At 34.1% G+C, this 15,519-nt stretch overlaps 1 long non-coding RNA gene across 1 annotated transcript in view; it reads left to right on the forward strand.

Moving 5' to 3' along the window:
• Positions 1–15,302, forward strand: part of LOC146993225 (uncharacterized) — a 61,491-nt gene extending 46,189 nt beyond the window's left edge. Inside the window, exon 3 of the long non-coding RNA XR_015038800.1 lies at positions 15,164–15,302. This is a non-coding gene — a long non-coding RNA (uncharacterized LOC146993225). The remainder of the gene's footprint in view (positions 1–15,163) is intronic.
• Positions 15,303–15,519: the final 217 nt, after the last annotated feature.

A 15,519-nucleotide genomic window follows, 5' to 3' on the forward strand; every position in this document is an offset into this window, starting at 1 on the left:
GAGAAAATGGTGTAGTGTACCATTGAAACTCCTGCTCAGTATGTTACGAAGCGAATAACGATTCTAATGCGTAGTTCGACAGGCTAGTAATAACTTGACGATTCTTGTTCGAACGCTAATTTTGTTTCGACGAATATGCATCAGTGGTAAATTTGATCTTGATTTGGATACAAAAAATTCATGACGATATCTTTCATTTATATTTAATGAAAGCACCAAAATATATCACAGCAATACACATACATCGCAATGGCGAACTACAGTTACATAATGTAAAAAACAACAGAATTCTTTTGGCGCAACAGCGCCCTCTATCCTATGAAAAGTTCCAACACACCCCACCTGTGCTCTTTTAAGAGCACATTAAATTTACATATCAATAATATATTTAGATATAATCAAAACCAATATGCACAAATTTATACTGAAAACTACATTGCAAATTAAATACAATACATGAAACAAACATATATATATAACTTTAAACTTCAAAAGGATAGATTAATTGGACGGGTCTTCGATAAAGTCCTTGAGAAGTACGAATCAAACATGAACGCACTACCCATCCCTACCTTTATAAACTTCTTCTATAATTCCAATAGGCCATAAAAAGTTTGATTTCGTCGACCCCTCCAGCAATACAACCTCACCCTCTTTAAGATTCCTTTCAGGAGATGGATTTAGAAAAGTATGCGCAGACCGTAATTCGAGGAGATAATTCTCCTTCCACTTTTTCCAAATTTGTTTCAAAAGATTAGTTTGATACAGTTTTCTCCTAGTCAAAGTCTACCTGTTCCATGGTTCATTCCTGAAAAGGTCGGCGAAATGTACAGGAAAAGAAATATTTTCTTGCCCTGGAAACAAGAAATGGGCAGGTGTAAGAGCTTCTGGCTCTTTTATTTCATTATGGACATAAGTAAGAGGTCTATGATTTAAAACTAACTCAATTTCTGATAGAATAGTCATCATTTCCTCAAAGTTAAGAAGAGCCCTTCCGAGAACCTTTCTCAAAGGATCTTTGATACTTTTCATAAGCCTTTCATAAAAACCACCCCACCAAGGCGCGTGAGGCACAATATATTGCCAAGTTATGCCGTTTATTGATATGAAATCTTTCAATTTTGAATCTATTATAATTTTTGCTAATTCTTTAAGAATTTCATTAGTGGCTCTAAAGCTCTTAGCATTGTCGGAAATGATAACTTCACAATTTCCTCTCCTAGCTAAAAATCTCCTTAATGACAAAATAAAATTTTTTGTTGACATATTTGTGATTAATTCTAAGTGCACAGCTCTAGTAACACTGCATGTAAATAATGTTATGTAAGCCTTTTGAGGCGTATCCTTTCCTGATTTTATTAAAACTGGGCCAGTGAAATCTATGCCAGTTACAGTAAAAGGAGGGTTTTCAGTAATTCTACATTTAGGTAGTTGACTAGTTATTTGTTTAGCTGGTTTCAACTTATACTTTCGACAAATTAGGCAGTTACCTAATACTCTTTTTATAATTTGTCTACCTCGTGGAATCCAAAATCTCGACCTAATTTTGGCTAGCGTAAATGTAACTCCACCATGAAAAATTTTATTATGTTCTCGAATAATAATTAACTCTGTAAATTTAGACTGCTTAGGAAGAAGTATAGGATGAGCTTCATCCTTTGTAAACGCTCCTTGTTCTAACCTTCCTTTTATGCGCAATACGCCACAACTGTCGAGAAATGGGGCTAAATTTGAAAGTGGTGAGTTTTTAGGAATCGATTTACCATTTTTAAGGTTCTGCAATTCTAAGTTGAACTCTATGTTTTGCTCATGTTTTATCCAGTCTATTTCAGCATTTTGAAGTTCTTCTGCTGTGAGGGGACCTGCAGTCGTTTGTCGTTTTTGAAGTTTATTAACAAACCGTTTAACTAGTGCAGTTACTCTTAGTACTTTTAACAAACAACTATATTTCCTTAAATCTAAAATAAATTTCGAATTTTCTACCAAACAGTTATTTTGCACTGTACTTTCAAATTCTCTTTTTAGCTCTAAGTCTACGTCTGTAGATTTTAAGTTCTCTCTTTCAGTAGGCCAGTATTCAGGTGATTGGCTTAGCCACGGTGGACCGTGCCACCAAAGATGGTTTGTAGCTAAATTTGCTGCAGAAATTCCTCTGGACAAGATATCTGCAGGGTTATCCTTACCAGGGCAATGAGCCCAATTAATGGTATCTGATAAAGATTGAATTTCTTCTATTCTATTTTTTACGAACGTTTTGTATTTACTAGCTTGTCCCTTAATCCAACATAATGTAATCATCGAGTCGGTCCAAAAATAACTAGAAGCATTAAATTTAAGACATTTACTTACTTGATGGACTAATCTTGCGGACAATAAAGCTCCCATTAATTTCAGTCTTGGTAATGTAAGACCTTTCAGAGGAGCTACACGACTTTTAGAACAAATAAAACTGATACTTATCCTCCCATATTCAGATATAGCTCTTAAATACAATACAGTTCCATAGGCTAAAAGAGATGAATCTGAAAAAGAAGGAATTTCAAATGAAATAAATTTACAGTTCAAATTTGAAAAATAACATCTAGGAATTTGAAGATCTTCTAAGTGTTCGATTTCACTGCACCACAACTGCCACTTGTGATCCAGTGACGATGGAAGTTTATCATCCCAGTTTATGTCATGACTCCACAGTTCCTGTAGAATGCACTTCAGCTTTATGATGAAAGGCCCAAGAAATCCGATCGCATCATAAATACGACCCACTACTCGAATAATAAATCTTTTCGAAGCAGTTCCGTTCTTGACCAATTTTGATAATTCTTTTACGTTAAATGATATACTTTCCGCATCTGGATCCCAAACTAGACCCAACACCTTGGATGGTGAGTCAAGTCCCGTACTTGAGCTCTTTTCCTCATCGATGTCGAACTCAGCATCTTTCCATAGCTTACGCAGTTCCATGGAATTGGTTTTCCATTTTCGTAATATCATGCCACATCTTTTGAGAATTTCTACACTTTCAGTCATAATTTTCAAAGCCGCTTGCAAGTCTTCTTCGCCTCCAATCAAATCGTCGACATAAAACCATTCTGACAGTAATTTGCAAGTATCAGGAAATTCTTCTTTACATTTATCAAAATGATATTTCAGAGTTGCAGCTAACAAATATGGACTTGGTTTTAGTCCAAATAAAACTCTACTAAAGTTCATTTCTTGATATGAATTAGAACCGATATCATCAGTTCAGAAGAATCTAGTAAATTTTCTATCACTAGGATCGATCAAAATTTGTAGATACGCTTGCTTTATATCCGCTGTGAAGGCGATTGTATTTTGTCGAAACTTTAAAATCATTTCAAATAGATTCGGATACAAGTTTAGTCCTTTAAATAAACAGTCATTAATTGAAAGTTGTCCTCCTTCATGAGAAGAACCATCAAACACGATTCGAAGTCGACTAGTAGATTTGTCCTCGCGAATGACAGCGTGGTGGGGTAAGTAGAATGACTGCTCAGAATATGACACTTCAGTATCTGACGACGAATTCTCAATGATACCTTCCCTACGATAATCATCAATTACCTTTTTATAATCCTCATAAAAGCTGTATCATTTCTAAATCTCCTAACCAGACCATCAAAACGTTTCCGAGACACTTCTCTATTATTTGCTAATTTCTCCTGCATACCTGGTTTCCACGGCAACTTTACACAATATCTTCCATCTACGAACCCAACAGAATTATTAAATTCATCAAGTATCTCCTGTTCCACTAAAGTCAAACACTCCGCTTCCTTGTTTTCAATACCTAAACTTTCCAGTTCCCAGAAACGCCTGAGTTCAGCTGATACAGTGCTTTGATCACCTAAAACTAAATTCACAGCAGCCGTTTTACTCATATCACCACAATTTCCCTGCAAGGACCATCCAAGTTCTGTGTTTACAGCTACCAAAGACGTATTTAACCTTTCGAAACCTTTTGTCAACTTCCAATAAAAATCTATACCCATTAACAAGGAAATTTCATTATCATCTGACGCTTGATTATATCTCCACGTTAAAGTTAATCCCTTGGCTTCCATTTCAGCTCTTGTACGCTCATTCGGCAAATTAATCGCCGCCCTCGAAATTTCATCTGTTTCCAACGCCTGTATTACGACTTCATTTCCATCTAAAATATTTCGTAATCTCACTTCAACTCTGCGACATGTTTGCAACCTAGGATCCTTTGCTCCAAATGAATAAATCTTTAATGTTTCTGACCCTAGACATTTTAATCCCAACTTCATAGATACATTTCTTTTAATAAAACTCCTCTCACTACCGTTATCAAACATTGCAATAACTGTACCTGACGATTTACGACCAACAATTTCTGTCCTAACACACTGCAATAAAATCACATTCCTATATCATTTACAACTGAATTCGAAATAGTAGGCTGAATTTCCAATTCCTTTGGTTTTTCTTCTTCAGGTTTTGAATTAGATTTACACTTGCTAGAATTTTCAAATTTAAAACAAATAGCTTTGGCGTGTCTACCAAAGCAGAATGAACACTGTTTAGCATTACATTTTTTCACAAAACAGTTTGTGTTACAACATAACAGACATCTCCTTTCCTTAATTAATTTATCCCTTTTTTGCTGTACAGTCATGTTCTCACATTCAGTCTTACAGTGACCTTGACCACAGAATAAACAAACTTCGGAAGTTTTCGCCATAAATTCTGTTACTGACGCGTGTTGTTTATTGCGAGTTTCGTTTCTGATTTCGAAAATTGTTTTGTTTGTGTTGGTTAGAATGAAAATTATTATATGAAGATACATTATTAGAATTAATACGGAATGCCTTTTCTCTTGCACTAATAGCATTGTGTAAAAACTTCATCAATTCCTGTAAATCATGACAATTATTTATATTTTGCTTCGAAAATTCAAGAGTCAATTCTCCTGGCAGATTTTTTAGTATTATGTTAGTCAGTATTGTTGTGTATGTTTCCGATTTGACATTTAATTCCTCTAAACATCTAATTTGAGTTTGGGCTTCAAAATAAAGGTTACGAAGGGCCTGAATGTTAGAAGCATTTTTTACAGGTGCCAGATTTAATAAATTTGACAAGTGAGCATTTATTAAAATGTCTCTTTGGCCAAATGTTTCCGAAATTAATTTAACAGCCTGTTTATAATTCTCTGGAGTAATTGAGAATCCTTTGATGCTAGCTAGGGCTTTACCACCTAATAACGACTTTAAATAGCAAAATTTGTCAACCTCAGTTAAATTAGAATTATTATGTACAGAATTCTCAAACTGATTCCAAAAATCTAAATATTCTGAAGGCTCACCATAGAATCGAGGAAGCGAAAGTTTAGGAAGTTTAGTTCTGTTTCCTAAAGTTTTATTTTCTACGTGAACATTTTCTGGATTTACTGTTTGTTCACCTGACTGATATGGAACTTTTCCAATTTATTTAATTTTGTCTTGCAACTTTACTTTAACTGGTATTATTTTTTCGTTATATTCATCTACTGTGTTAATTTCATCCTTAATTTCTTGTTCTTCTTTCAACAATTCATCAATGTCACTATTTAGTATGTTAATAATTTCAATTTTACTATTCAACTGTTCTAAATATGAATCACATACATCTATGTCAATATCTGATTCATTCAAATATATGTTTATTTTTTCTACTAACTTTAATGTTTGTTCACGATGTGTGTCACGCTTAGTTCGAAGCTTTAACAATTTAGCCATTTTCACAGTTTCTAGCAACAAATTTTACCCCTCTAATACTTTAACAATAAATTCTAATTCTAGAATTCTAAGAAAACAAACTGTAATTTTCAACAACAAATCACACTTCAAGCATTAACAACAAATTCTAATTCTAAGAAAGTACAACATTTTCTTATTTTCAAATACCAATGCAAATATTCAGTAAATGCGAAACCTAAAGTTGTAAATTTTTACCAAACAAGATCAACAACATCAAACAACCCTACTACTTCAACAATTACAAAATATTCTATTCAACCAAATTTTCAACAAAACTATTTACTCACCCCACCATTACGATAATTCCCGGCGACAGCACCACATGTTACGAAGCGAATAACGATTCTAATGCGTAGTTCGACAGGCTAGTAATAACTTGACGATTCTTGTTCGAACGCTAATTTTGTTTCGACGAATATGCATCAGTGGTAAATTTGATCTTGATTTGGATACAAAAAATTCATGACGATATCTTTCATTTATATTTAATGAAAGCACCAAAATATATCACAGCAATACACATACATCGCAATGGCGAACTACAGTTACATAATGTAAAAAACAACAGAATTCCTTTGGCGCAACAGCGCCCTCTATCCTATGAAAAGTTCCAACACTGTATAATAGTCACATAATAATGATGTATCAAAAATACCATCTTCTGTTCGCATGTGCTCTAAATATGAATTGAAAACCTCAAAAACATAAGAAATAATTACTAAAAATAAAATTTTGAATTAAATGTATTTGAATGAGAGTATAAATTTTATAGATCTCTGTTCCTCTGTTCAGTGAAACTTATGTGGCCATTTATGGTATCGTACGGAGTTCCATATTGCATCATTTACATTGAAAAATATTTCTAGATCTCTTTGTGTCCACCAGCGGCCGAGCGGTAAAGTCGCTGAACACTGGTAGTTCGGTCCGAGGTTCGAATCCCGCGAACGGGCTGGCTGCATGGGTGTTTTCGTGGTTTTCCCCATGTGTAACGTGTATACGAGCCAGTTTCCCTTAGAAAGTCCTCCACGAAGGCATCCCTCCTCTTAGGCAGATAGCCCTAGTGTGCTTTGCCATAATTAAATACACACACACCAACACCTAGATCTCTTTGTGGAGATTTACTTTAGCTTTATCTGGAAATAGGAGTAACAAATTTTAAAAATTAGGGAATGTTTCTCCTAATATGCGCATTTAGCTTGACATCATTCTACGAATGAAATCACTTGATAACGAGCTTTTTATCTTGAGAAATTCATTATAAAAAGTGGATTTGATTTATGATCAGAAGTTTTTGATGATAATTTGAATCTAAGCTTCTAATTTTGATATAGTGATTTTTTACGGAAAAGTATTCTAACACAATCCGGGGCTCATCAGTGGCAAAGTGACTGAGATTATTCAACATTAGTATTTAAGTTAGATTTCGGAACTAGCTGCTAGGGATATTGATGTTTTTTCCCATAAATAATGCGAACATTAGCCAGTCTTTTAGGAATTCTACAAAAGCATCCTTTTGAAAGACAATAGCTGCTCTCCCTTGTATTTTCCCATAATAAAATAGCCATCCGGATAAATGATCATGGATAAATATCGGACACGTTTTGGGGAATAGTTGCATTGTGTGACATTATTCCCCTCTTTTATTTTTACTTTATAATATGCTGTTTTGCTTGAATAAAAGTAATGTTTAATATTCTTTGAGTAAGCATTCGGGAGATACTCGCATTCTGCAATGTGCCTACATATGTATGTGGGATGAGATTAGGATTAAAATAGAGGAAGGCAGTGGCATTTTAAAGGTATTTAATAATGAAAGAATAAACATGATTATGGTATGTAAAGAGTGAAACGAAGTAAGATAAAAAGTTTGATTCATCATGAAACGGAATTACACCATTAAGTAGTGTTTTCAAACGGCATAGTTCAGCTCCATCCATCGCCACGGTTTTACCTCATCCGAATGCAAGTCTGTTCATTTCCTCAGGCAGCTTGAAGAAGTATCTCGCTACTGTAGCTGTTGCCAGATTTAGGAAAAGGCGGTGTTGTAGGGGCGAATGTCCACACGGCCATTCTGCTTTGCCGGGCGTCCTCGCCTGGGGGTTGATCTGAAAGAAAGGGAAAAAAAACAAAAAGCAGAGAAAGTGAAAAAAAATTAATGTCCAGGTGGCGAAAGTTAGCTTTGTGCACCACCAGTTCATCTTATCAGTACAGGTTGACATCATAATGGTGTCGTCATGGCGAATCTTTCATACTTCGTAACAATCAGAGGGATGGACTGTCTCATAAGGGCCGAAGAATTTGGGACGAAGTTTAAGTCCAAGTTTCAGTTCAAGTCGAAGATTCAGTCCAAGTGGAACTTTCAGTTCAGGCTGCATTATCATTTGGTCGCCAAGTTTATATTTGCAGGCAGGTTTGCGACATTTCTTATACTGTCGTATATGTGCTTGCTGTAAACGGAGGAGGTTCCGTTGAGCTTCAATGCATAATGCAGCTTTTTCATCATCATGCTGTGTCAGCAATTTCATTGTCTTTGAAGTTCGTTTAAATTTTCTTCGTTTATTCTTCCAAGCTTTCTGTTCTTTGGGAATTTCTGCACTTTTAGCAGGTATTTTCTCGTTTGCTTCATCAGCACATCCTTGTTCAAACTGATTCAGTAGATTTTTCAGTTTCTTCAGTATTCTGCACGTTTGGATCATTATCGACATCATCATCATCATCATTAGCTTCATGACTGCCATCATCTTCATTGACATGATCTTCATCAACAACAGCAACGTCATCTTGATCAACATCATTATCACCATCTTCATGAGTGCCATCATCATCAGCAGCACCATTAGCGTTATGATTGTCATCATCATCAATATCATGATCTTGATCCATGTCGTCGTCTGCGTCATCACCATCTTCATCAACATCATCGTCATGAGCTCCATGATTGGTATCAGCATCATCTTTGTCATCGCGATCATCCAAATCCAAAGTGTCATCATCTAAATCCAATTCTAAATCGTCATGTGGATCATTATTATCATTTTCCTTACTTGTTTTCTTCTGTTATTTTCTGAAAATCTTCCATAGCAGTGTTAACTTCATGTGGGTTGTGAGGAGTAATGATAGGTGGAACTTCTTGGAAATTTTCCGATTTTGAGATGTGTGAAAGATCAGGAGGAAATGTGTGATCATGAGTAACATTAGCAACATTAACAAAAATTTGATCATTATTATTGCTGCATAAATGAATACCATCTTTATCAAATGTAAATCGAGTTTGTTGCAAAACGTCTATTCCAATAATGGCATCAAGAGGAATCATATAGTCTTTTACTAAATGGATGTTAGCAGGTAAAATAGTGTTTTGAATTTGTATGTAATCCTGAAAGAATCCAATACTTTGAACTGTGTCTCGGCCAAGTCCTGAGAATGTAATTCTGGAAGGATGTAATGGTGGAGAACCAATTTTGCGATATGTTTTCTCCGTAATAAGTGTTGCTTGTGAACCAGTGTCGTAGAGAACAGTTAACTGAGTTCCTTTAAGTTGAATATCAACATGCATCGGATATTTAGAAAAATTTTGGGTGGAAAGTGCATGTACAGTAGTATCAGATGCAGAACAATTAGGAACAGATTCCGTGGTAGAACTACCAGAACGTTTGGGACAGTTGGAATGAACATGACCATAATTTTGGCAGTTATAACAGAATTTGCCATTAGATTTATTAGGACAAGTATTGCTTTTGTGGCCTTTCAAACCACAGGAATAACACACTGGTTGAGTATCTGAGGCACGTTTAGCATGAATTTTAGCACCGGGAAAGGTATTTGTAAATTTCTTTGGGGTATTTTGCTTCGAATGTATTGAATTGTTAAAGAGTTTTTCATAAATCTTCAGTTTTTCTTTAAGTTCAGGAATGGATTTACAACCGTATAAAATTATTTTGTTGTTTGATGAATCAGGAATACCGTTTATAACATAATCAATCAAAGAAGAATCATCCATAGAACCTTTGTATGCGAGGTCTCTCATAGCTAAAAAATATTCTTGTAAGGTTTCAAATGGTTTCATGTGACGAGATCCCATTATTTTATGTAATTGAAGGCTATTTTTTCCGAAAATTCATCTAATAAATGGTGTTTTAATTGTTCCCAATTAGTAATTCCACGAATTGATCTTATTAAAGTTAAAGCTGGACCTGTAAGACATTTTTTAACAAAAATTACTTGGTGTACAGGATTCGTGATTTCATAGAGATTAAAAATATCTTCTATGTCAGAAATAAAAGTTTCAACGCTGTAATTATCCCGAGAGGAAAAGGGTTTGATCAAATCAACAATGTTCTGTAAGCCAAAACATTGAAACAAAACAGTCTGTGTTTGCGGGTTAGTTGATACCAATAAATTTGCAGGTGCACTTTCAAGAGAGATATTTGCCTCCATTTGTTTACATAAAGAGTCATCTGGAGTGTGATTAATGGCTGTTTGGGTGACGCTATGCGTCGAGGGTGAACTTTGCACCAAAGCGTCTTCTTCAAGGTCGCTGTAGTCAGCGGAATCTGATTTTAATAACGATACATCAGCAAGATTCGTAAGAATATTGTTAGCACAGTTTTTAATATCGGTGGAAAATTCTAAATATACTAAATATATATATAAGTTACATATGGCAATTAATTCCGCGAGAGAAAATTCTTTGATAATTTTTTGTTTCGTATCTTCAAAGTTAAATGGTTTGGGAAAGCCAGAAAAATTGCGTAACCTAGCACGATTCTGCCGATCACCATCTGAGCCAAAAACTAAACGATGTAAAAGCTTGATATGCTTCGTACTGGCAGTTTTTAATGACCGTGCAATGTTGGGATAATCGTTAAGTGTAGCCATTATTTATCAGTTTCGTTTTTAGAAATTATCATAACAAAGTATATTTTTAATGTTTCGTATTCTTCAAAATAATATTAATTCTTCTTAGTAGATTACACAATAACTATGATGTTAAAACACTCAAAAATCATAAATGAAATTGTGAACATATAATTCAAACAAATAGTAAAATATATCGTCAAACAAATCTTCATATAAGACTATGTTAAGAATGGAAAATAGAATTTCACGTTAAGATATGATATCAAAATTAATAACTTCAAATAATATTCTACAGTCCTTGTAAAATATAGGCATCACAAGAAATAAGAAATTTATGCACCAAATTCGAAAACGAAAGTAATTCTTCAAAGTAACTTTTTAATACATCACAATTCTTTAAATAGTCGGCAATGGATTTTCATCAAAGTCAAATACCTTTAGTTTATTCAATTAAACTTCATCGACACTGTTTAATTAATTATCATCAACATCAAATTCGAAAACGGAAGTGTTAATTCTTTAAAGTAATAATCATTCAAAAATAAAATGAATTTTCATCAAAATCAGAGGCCTTTCGCTTCTTCAAATAAACTTCATAAAAAGGCGTCATCAAATATTCATAATTTGAAAGAATATTACTTCCTGATTAGCATTACTTCATCAAATAAAATTAGATGTACTTACATGCTGACGAATCATAACAACTGGGATCTTGCGATATTATCCCACAGTAGTCCATCATTAATAGCTATAGAGTGGTGTCTAGGGGGTTTAAAAAGCTGAAGAGAAAAACAGATTTTAGTTCAAGGAGTCGAAAGAGTTCGTGGGGCCGAGCCCCCATGTGGGATGAGGTTAGGATTAAAATAGAGGAAGGCAGTGGCATTTTAAAGGTATTTAATAATGAAAGAATAAACATGATTATGGTATGTACAGAGTGAAACGAAGTAAGATAAAAAGTTTGATTCATCATGAAACGGAATTACACCATTAAGTAATGTTTTCGAGCGGCATAGTTCAGCTCCACCATCGCCACGGTTTTACCTCATCCGAATGCAAGTCTGTTCATTTCCTCAGGCAGCTTGAAGAAGTATCTCGGTACTGTAGCTGTTGCCAGATTTAGGAAAAGGCGGTGTTGAAGGGGCGAATGTGCACATGTATATATGTGTGTGATACAGTAAGCCCTTGCCGAACGCGAATATTACCTCATTAACACATTTAGCGAACGTCAAAATCATGTTCCTTAAGGGTAACTTCCTATGGGAAAAAAATGTGTTCGGGTAAATTCAGATTGAGAAAGTATGTAAAATTTAAACACACCTAAATATTGCTGTAATAAAAGGGAAAATATAAAGCAAATGTTACTTGAAAGAACTTTTATTACTGCTTAATAAGTACATGATACAATTATTTTTTAAAAAAGATGATTTTTGCTTAGGACAGTGTCTGACGCAACTTTTTAAAATTTCTCAGAATTTTCAATGCCTCTCATAAAGTGACTATCTTTTTGTTTCTTCATTTAGGCCAATTCCTATAGCAACGTCAGACATTTCCTCTGCCTTTTTTAACAATTAGTTTAACTTCCTGAAAAATAAAGCCGTTTTACCTTCTTCGCATTTATTATCAGCTTATGTTATAAGATCATCCACTTTCTCGATCGTCATTTTCCGATTAATTCTTTGAATTCGCCTTCTTCCTTGTCTGAAAATCCTTGGCCGCCATTTGCCTTTTTCAGTTTGTACAATTTCTTTGGCTTCTTTTCAGTTAATGGAAATCCTTTAAAACTGTTGATAACTTCTGACGAGAGCTGATGCCAGCAAGCCATCAATGCGAACCGGCGCCCAAGTCCGGCATGCTCCTTTTTAATGCTTTATGGTGCGACTGCGGGATTGCCTTTTAGCTAATTTTGGTTGCCCATTTGCATTCACAAAGCAGCTTCTACTTCATATCTAAATTTTATTTTTTATTTCCCGCTTTTTACATTCGCACCTTTCCTTTTAGCGTTTGTTGCTTTTTTTAGCACTAGTGTAGTCAAAGATGTTTACAAGACAGATCAAAATTGTGAAAATATAATGCTCGTCGAAGGAAAAAAAAAGATTTAACATTAAATTTGAAATGTGCCTTAGATCAAAGTTCAAATTGATAAAAAATATAAATTCGGATTACCTTTAAAATTTTCTCCAAGTTAAGGAAGCTTAGGTATTTAGGTAATAATTTAGATGTGAAGTTTATGTATGCAAAATAAGAAATTGCATTCTACTCGAAAAAAATTAGGAATACCTGTTAGTTTTAAAAGGATAATTCGCTACGGCATGCGCACTGCGAAAAAACGGGGGGGGGGGGCAGTTCTTTATCTCCCGTTCAACTGAGCTGACTGATGAAATTCAAATTACGTTTTTCATGTCTTGAAAGCTCGAATTATGATATATATTAGATTTGTGTATAGCATTGATCTAACATAAGCATTTTGACACAAAATCGGACTTTTTATGAAATAAATGCCAGTTGTTTTTCCATATTTCGATTCTACGTCTCAAGTTATGCTTAGATATTAAATTTTGCAAAATTTGGTGTGAAATTTACGGAGAAATTCAAAAATTTGTTTTCGCGTATTTTTTTTTTTTTTTTTTTTTTTCAGTTTGCGCAAAAAAAAATAATTCACTTGGCGAACTTCATAATTTATAGCAACCTATTTTCCTTTCCTTTTCTTCATTATAGACGAACGGGAAAAGAGTCATCATTCATACTTTCAAATAATTTTAACAAAGTGCGTAAACCACATTTTGCATTATTATCGCTTATAACAAATATGGGAAATTTCAAAACGCGCCAATATGTAAATTCACGTATATCTTAGGAAATTTTGAATAAAAAATTTTGAATAATTTTTTGCAGGTATGCTTAAAAATACCTCTAGTTTAAGATGAAGGTAAAAAATTTATAGCTTATAATTCAAAATATTTTTCGAAAAAATTATAAAAATTATTTTAAAATAGAAATTTTAAAAATCAATCTAAAAAAAATGGGCGAATTTTATTTGGAATAAACCTAAATTTCGAAATGTGAAAGGAAGAATCAAATAAGTTTAATAAAAAAGAGAGTCATTTATAAATATATACCAAATTCAATTAACATCGAGGAGCTAAAATTTTGACAGCTAATTTTTTAAAAACTACTCGTGCAGTTTTCACAAAACTTGTCAGTCTGGCATAATTTGAGTCGTAGAATCGAAATATGGAAAATTTTGGCATGTCATTTCAGAAGAAATCCGATTTTATGTCAAAATACCTATATTAGAACAATACTATACATAAATCTAATACATATCCTAAGATATGAAAAACGCAAGCTGAATTTCATTAATCGGCGCAGTAGAACGGGAGGTACAGAACTGTCTAATTTTTTTTTCGCAGTGTACATTCTTCTGAAAGGCGTTGGTTACTAAAAAAAAACTGGGTCGGAGACGCCGTCGTTATGTGCAAAATGTGCAGAAAAGGTGAGAAATAAAAGAACAACACATAAGTGAAAAGCAATTCCATAGTCATCAAAATGTAATTATTTCGATATTACAAGACATGATAGAAGTTCTAATCACCAGTAGCAGCACAAGCCTGACATCGGCGCTGCATGGAGTCACAGATGTTTTGAAATATTCCAGACGTCTCTTGGAGGTGCGCGGCAACTATGGAGATCCGTGCAACAAGATTCTCCTCATTATCCACGGGTGTATCATATATTAAATCTTTCATATGGCTCCCGATGAAAAAGGTCCAGGGAGGATATTGTGCAAGCCAATGAATTCGACAATCACGTTCAATCCACTGTTGTCCAAATGTTGGCCTTTAAATGCTCCCGAACATCACGGTTGAAAGGAACGACGCCTCTATCAGGCTATAACCACATATTATGGCGCAGCGACTGTTGATCTGTTGATCGTTCAATACTTCGGGTAAGATAGTTCAATATTTCTGGTCTATTATGCGGTCCTCCTCAACGCCGAACCAAACATTGACAGCAAACCTGCTTGTGCTGTACATGTCATTGTAACGTACAGACTCTTCATCATCATACATGCGAGTTATGTATACTGCGGCAACCGTCCGGTCCAAGGGGGCTCGCCACACTCGTGAGATACTGTTGAACAAAAGTAAGCATCGGTGTGTATTTAAGCTGACTAGAGTATGGGTGGAACTGTTTCGAGTTCAGGAAAATGCAGACCATGGTTTGGGGAAGATATAAGTAATATTAAAAATTTAATGATATGAAGTTCATATTTATAATCTTCATCATGTTACTTTTAAAACAAGTTAATCTGTCGAATCGTTAATACACAGTTACTAATTCTCTTTTCAGAACAGTTCCTTAGGATTTAAGTTAAATTATGAAATTATCATCATCAATTGTTTCATTCTTTCAGTCATTGGTACTATATCTGAAGTAATATATTTAAGTAGCACTTGTTAGTTCTATATTTGACACTATAACCATATATCAAGTTTACTTTTTTATTTATTTTCTCTTCTTTTCAGGCCTGACAGAATATGAAACTTAAGATGTCATTATTGTTAATAATGGATTAGAATTCCAGTTGATGTGTATTTAAAGCAAAGTAATTCCTGTGTACATTGTGTGAAAAATAAATAGCTCATTTTCTTTTTAAATGCACAAGGTCTTTTGTATTATGTTTGTTTCATAGCATTTTTAAGTAATCTGAAATGACAATCATAATACTAATAACTGCATACTTTACATTAATTAACATGTACATTTCGTTTAAAGAACCTGAAAATGTATAAGAATGAACATTTTAAATTGTACAGTATTGGAACATTTCTGAAAGTGTAACAGATATTCTCAGCACAAAACTTGTGTGAAGACTGTGTCT

Source organism: Stegodyphus dumicola, chromosome X1, assembly GCF_044657685.1.
Source record: "Stegodyphus dumicola isolate Sdum_Otavi_A_Nest chromosome X1, ASM4465768v1".
Classification (NCBI taxonomy): domain Eukaryota; kingdom Metazoa; phylum Arthropoda; class Arachnida; order Araneae; family Eresidae; genus Stegodyphus; species Stegodyphus dumicola.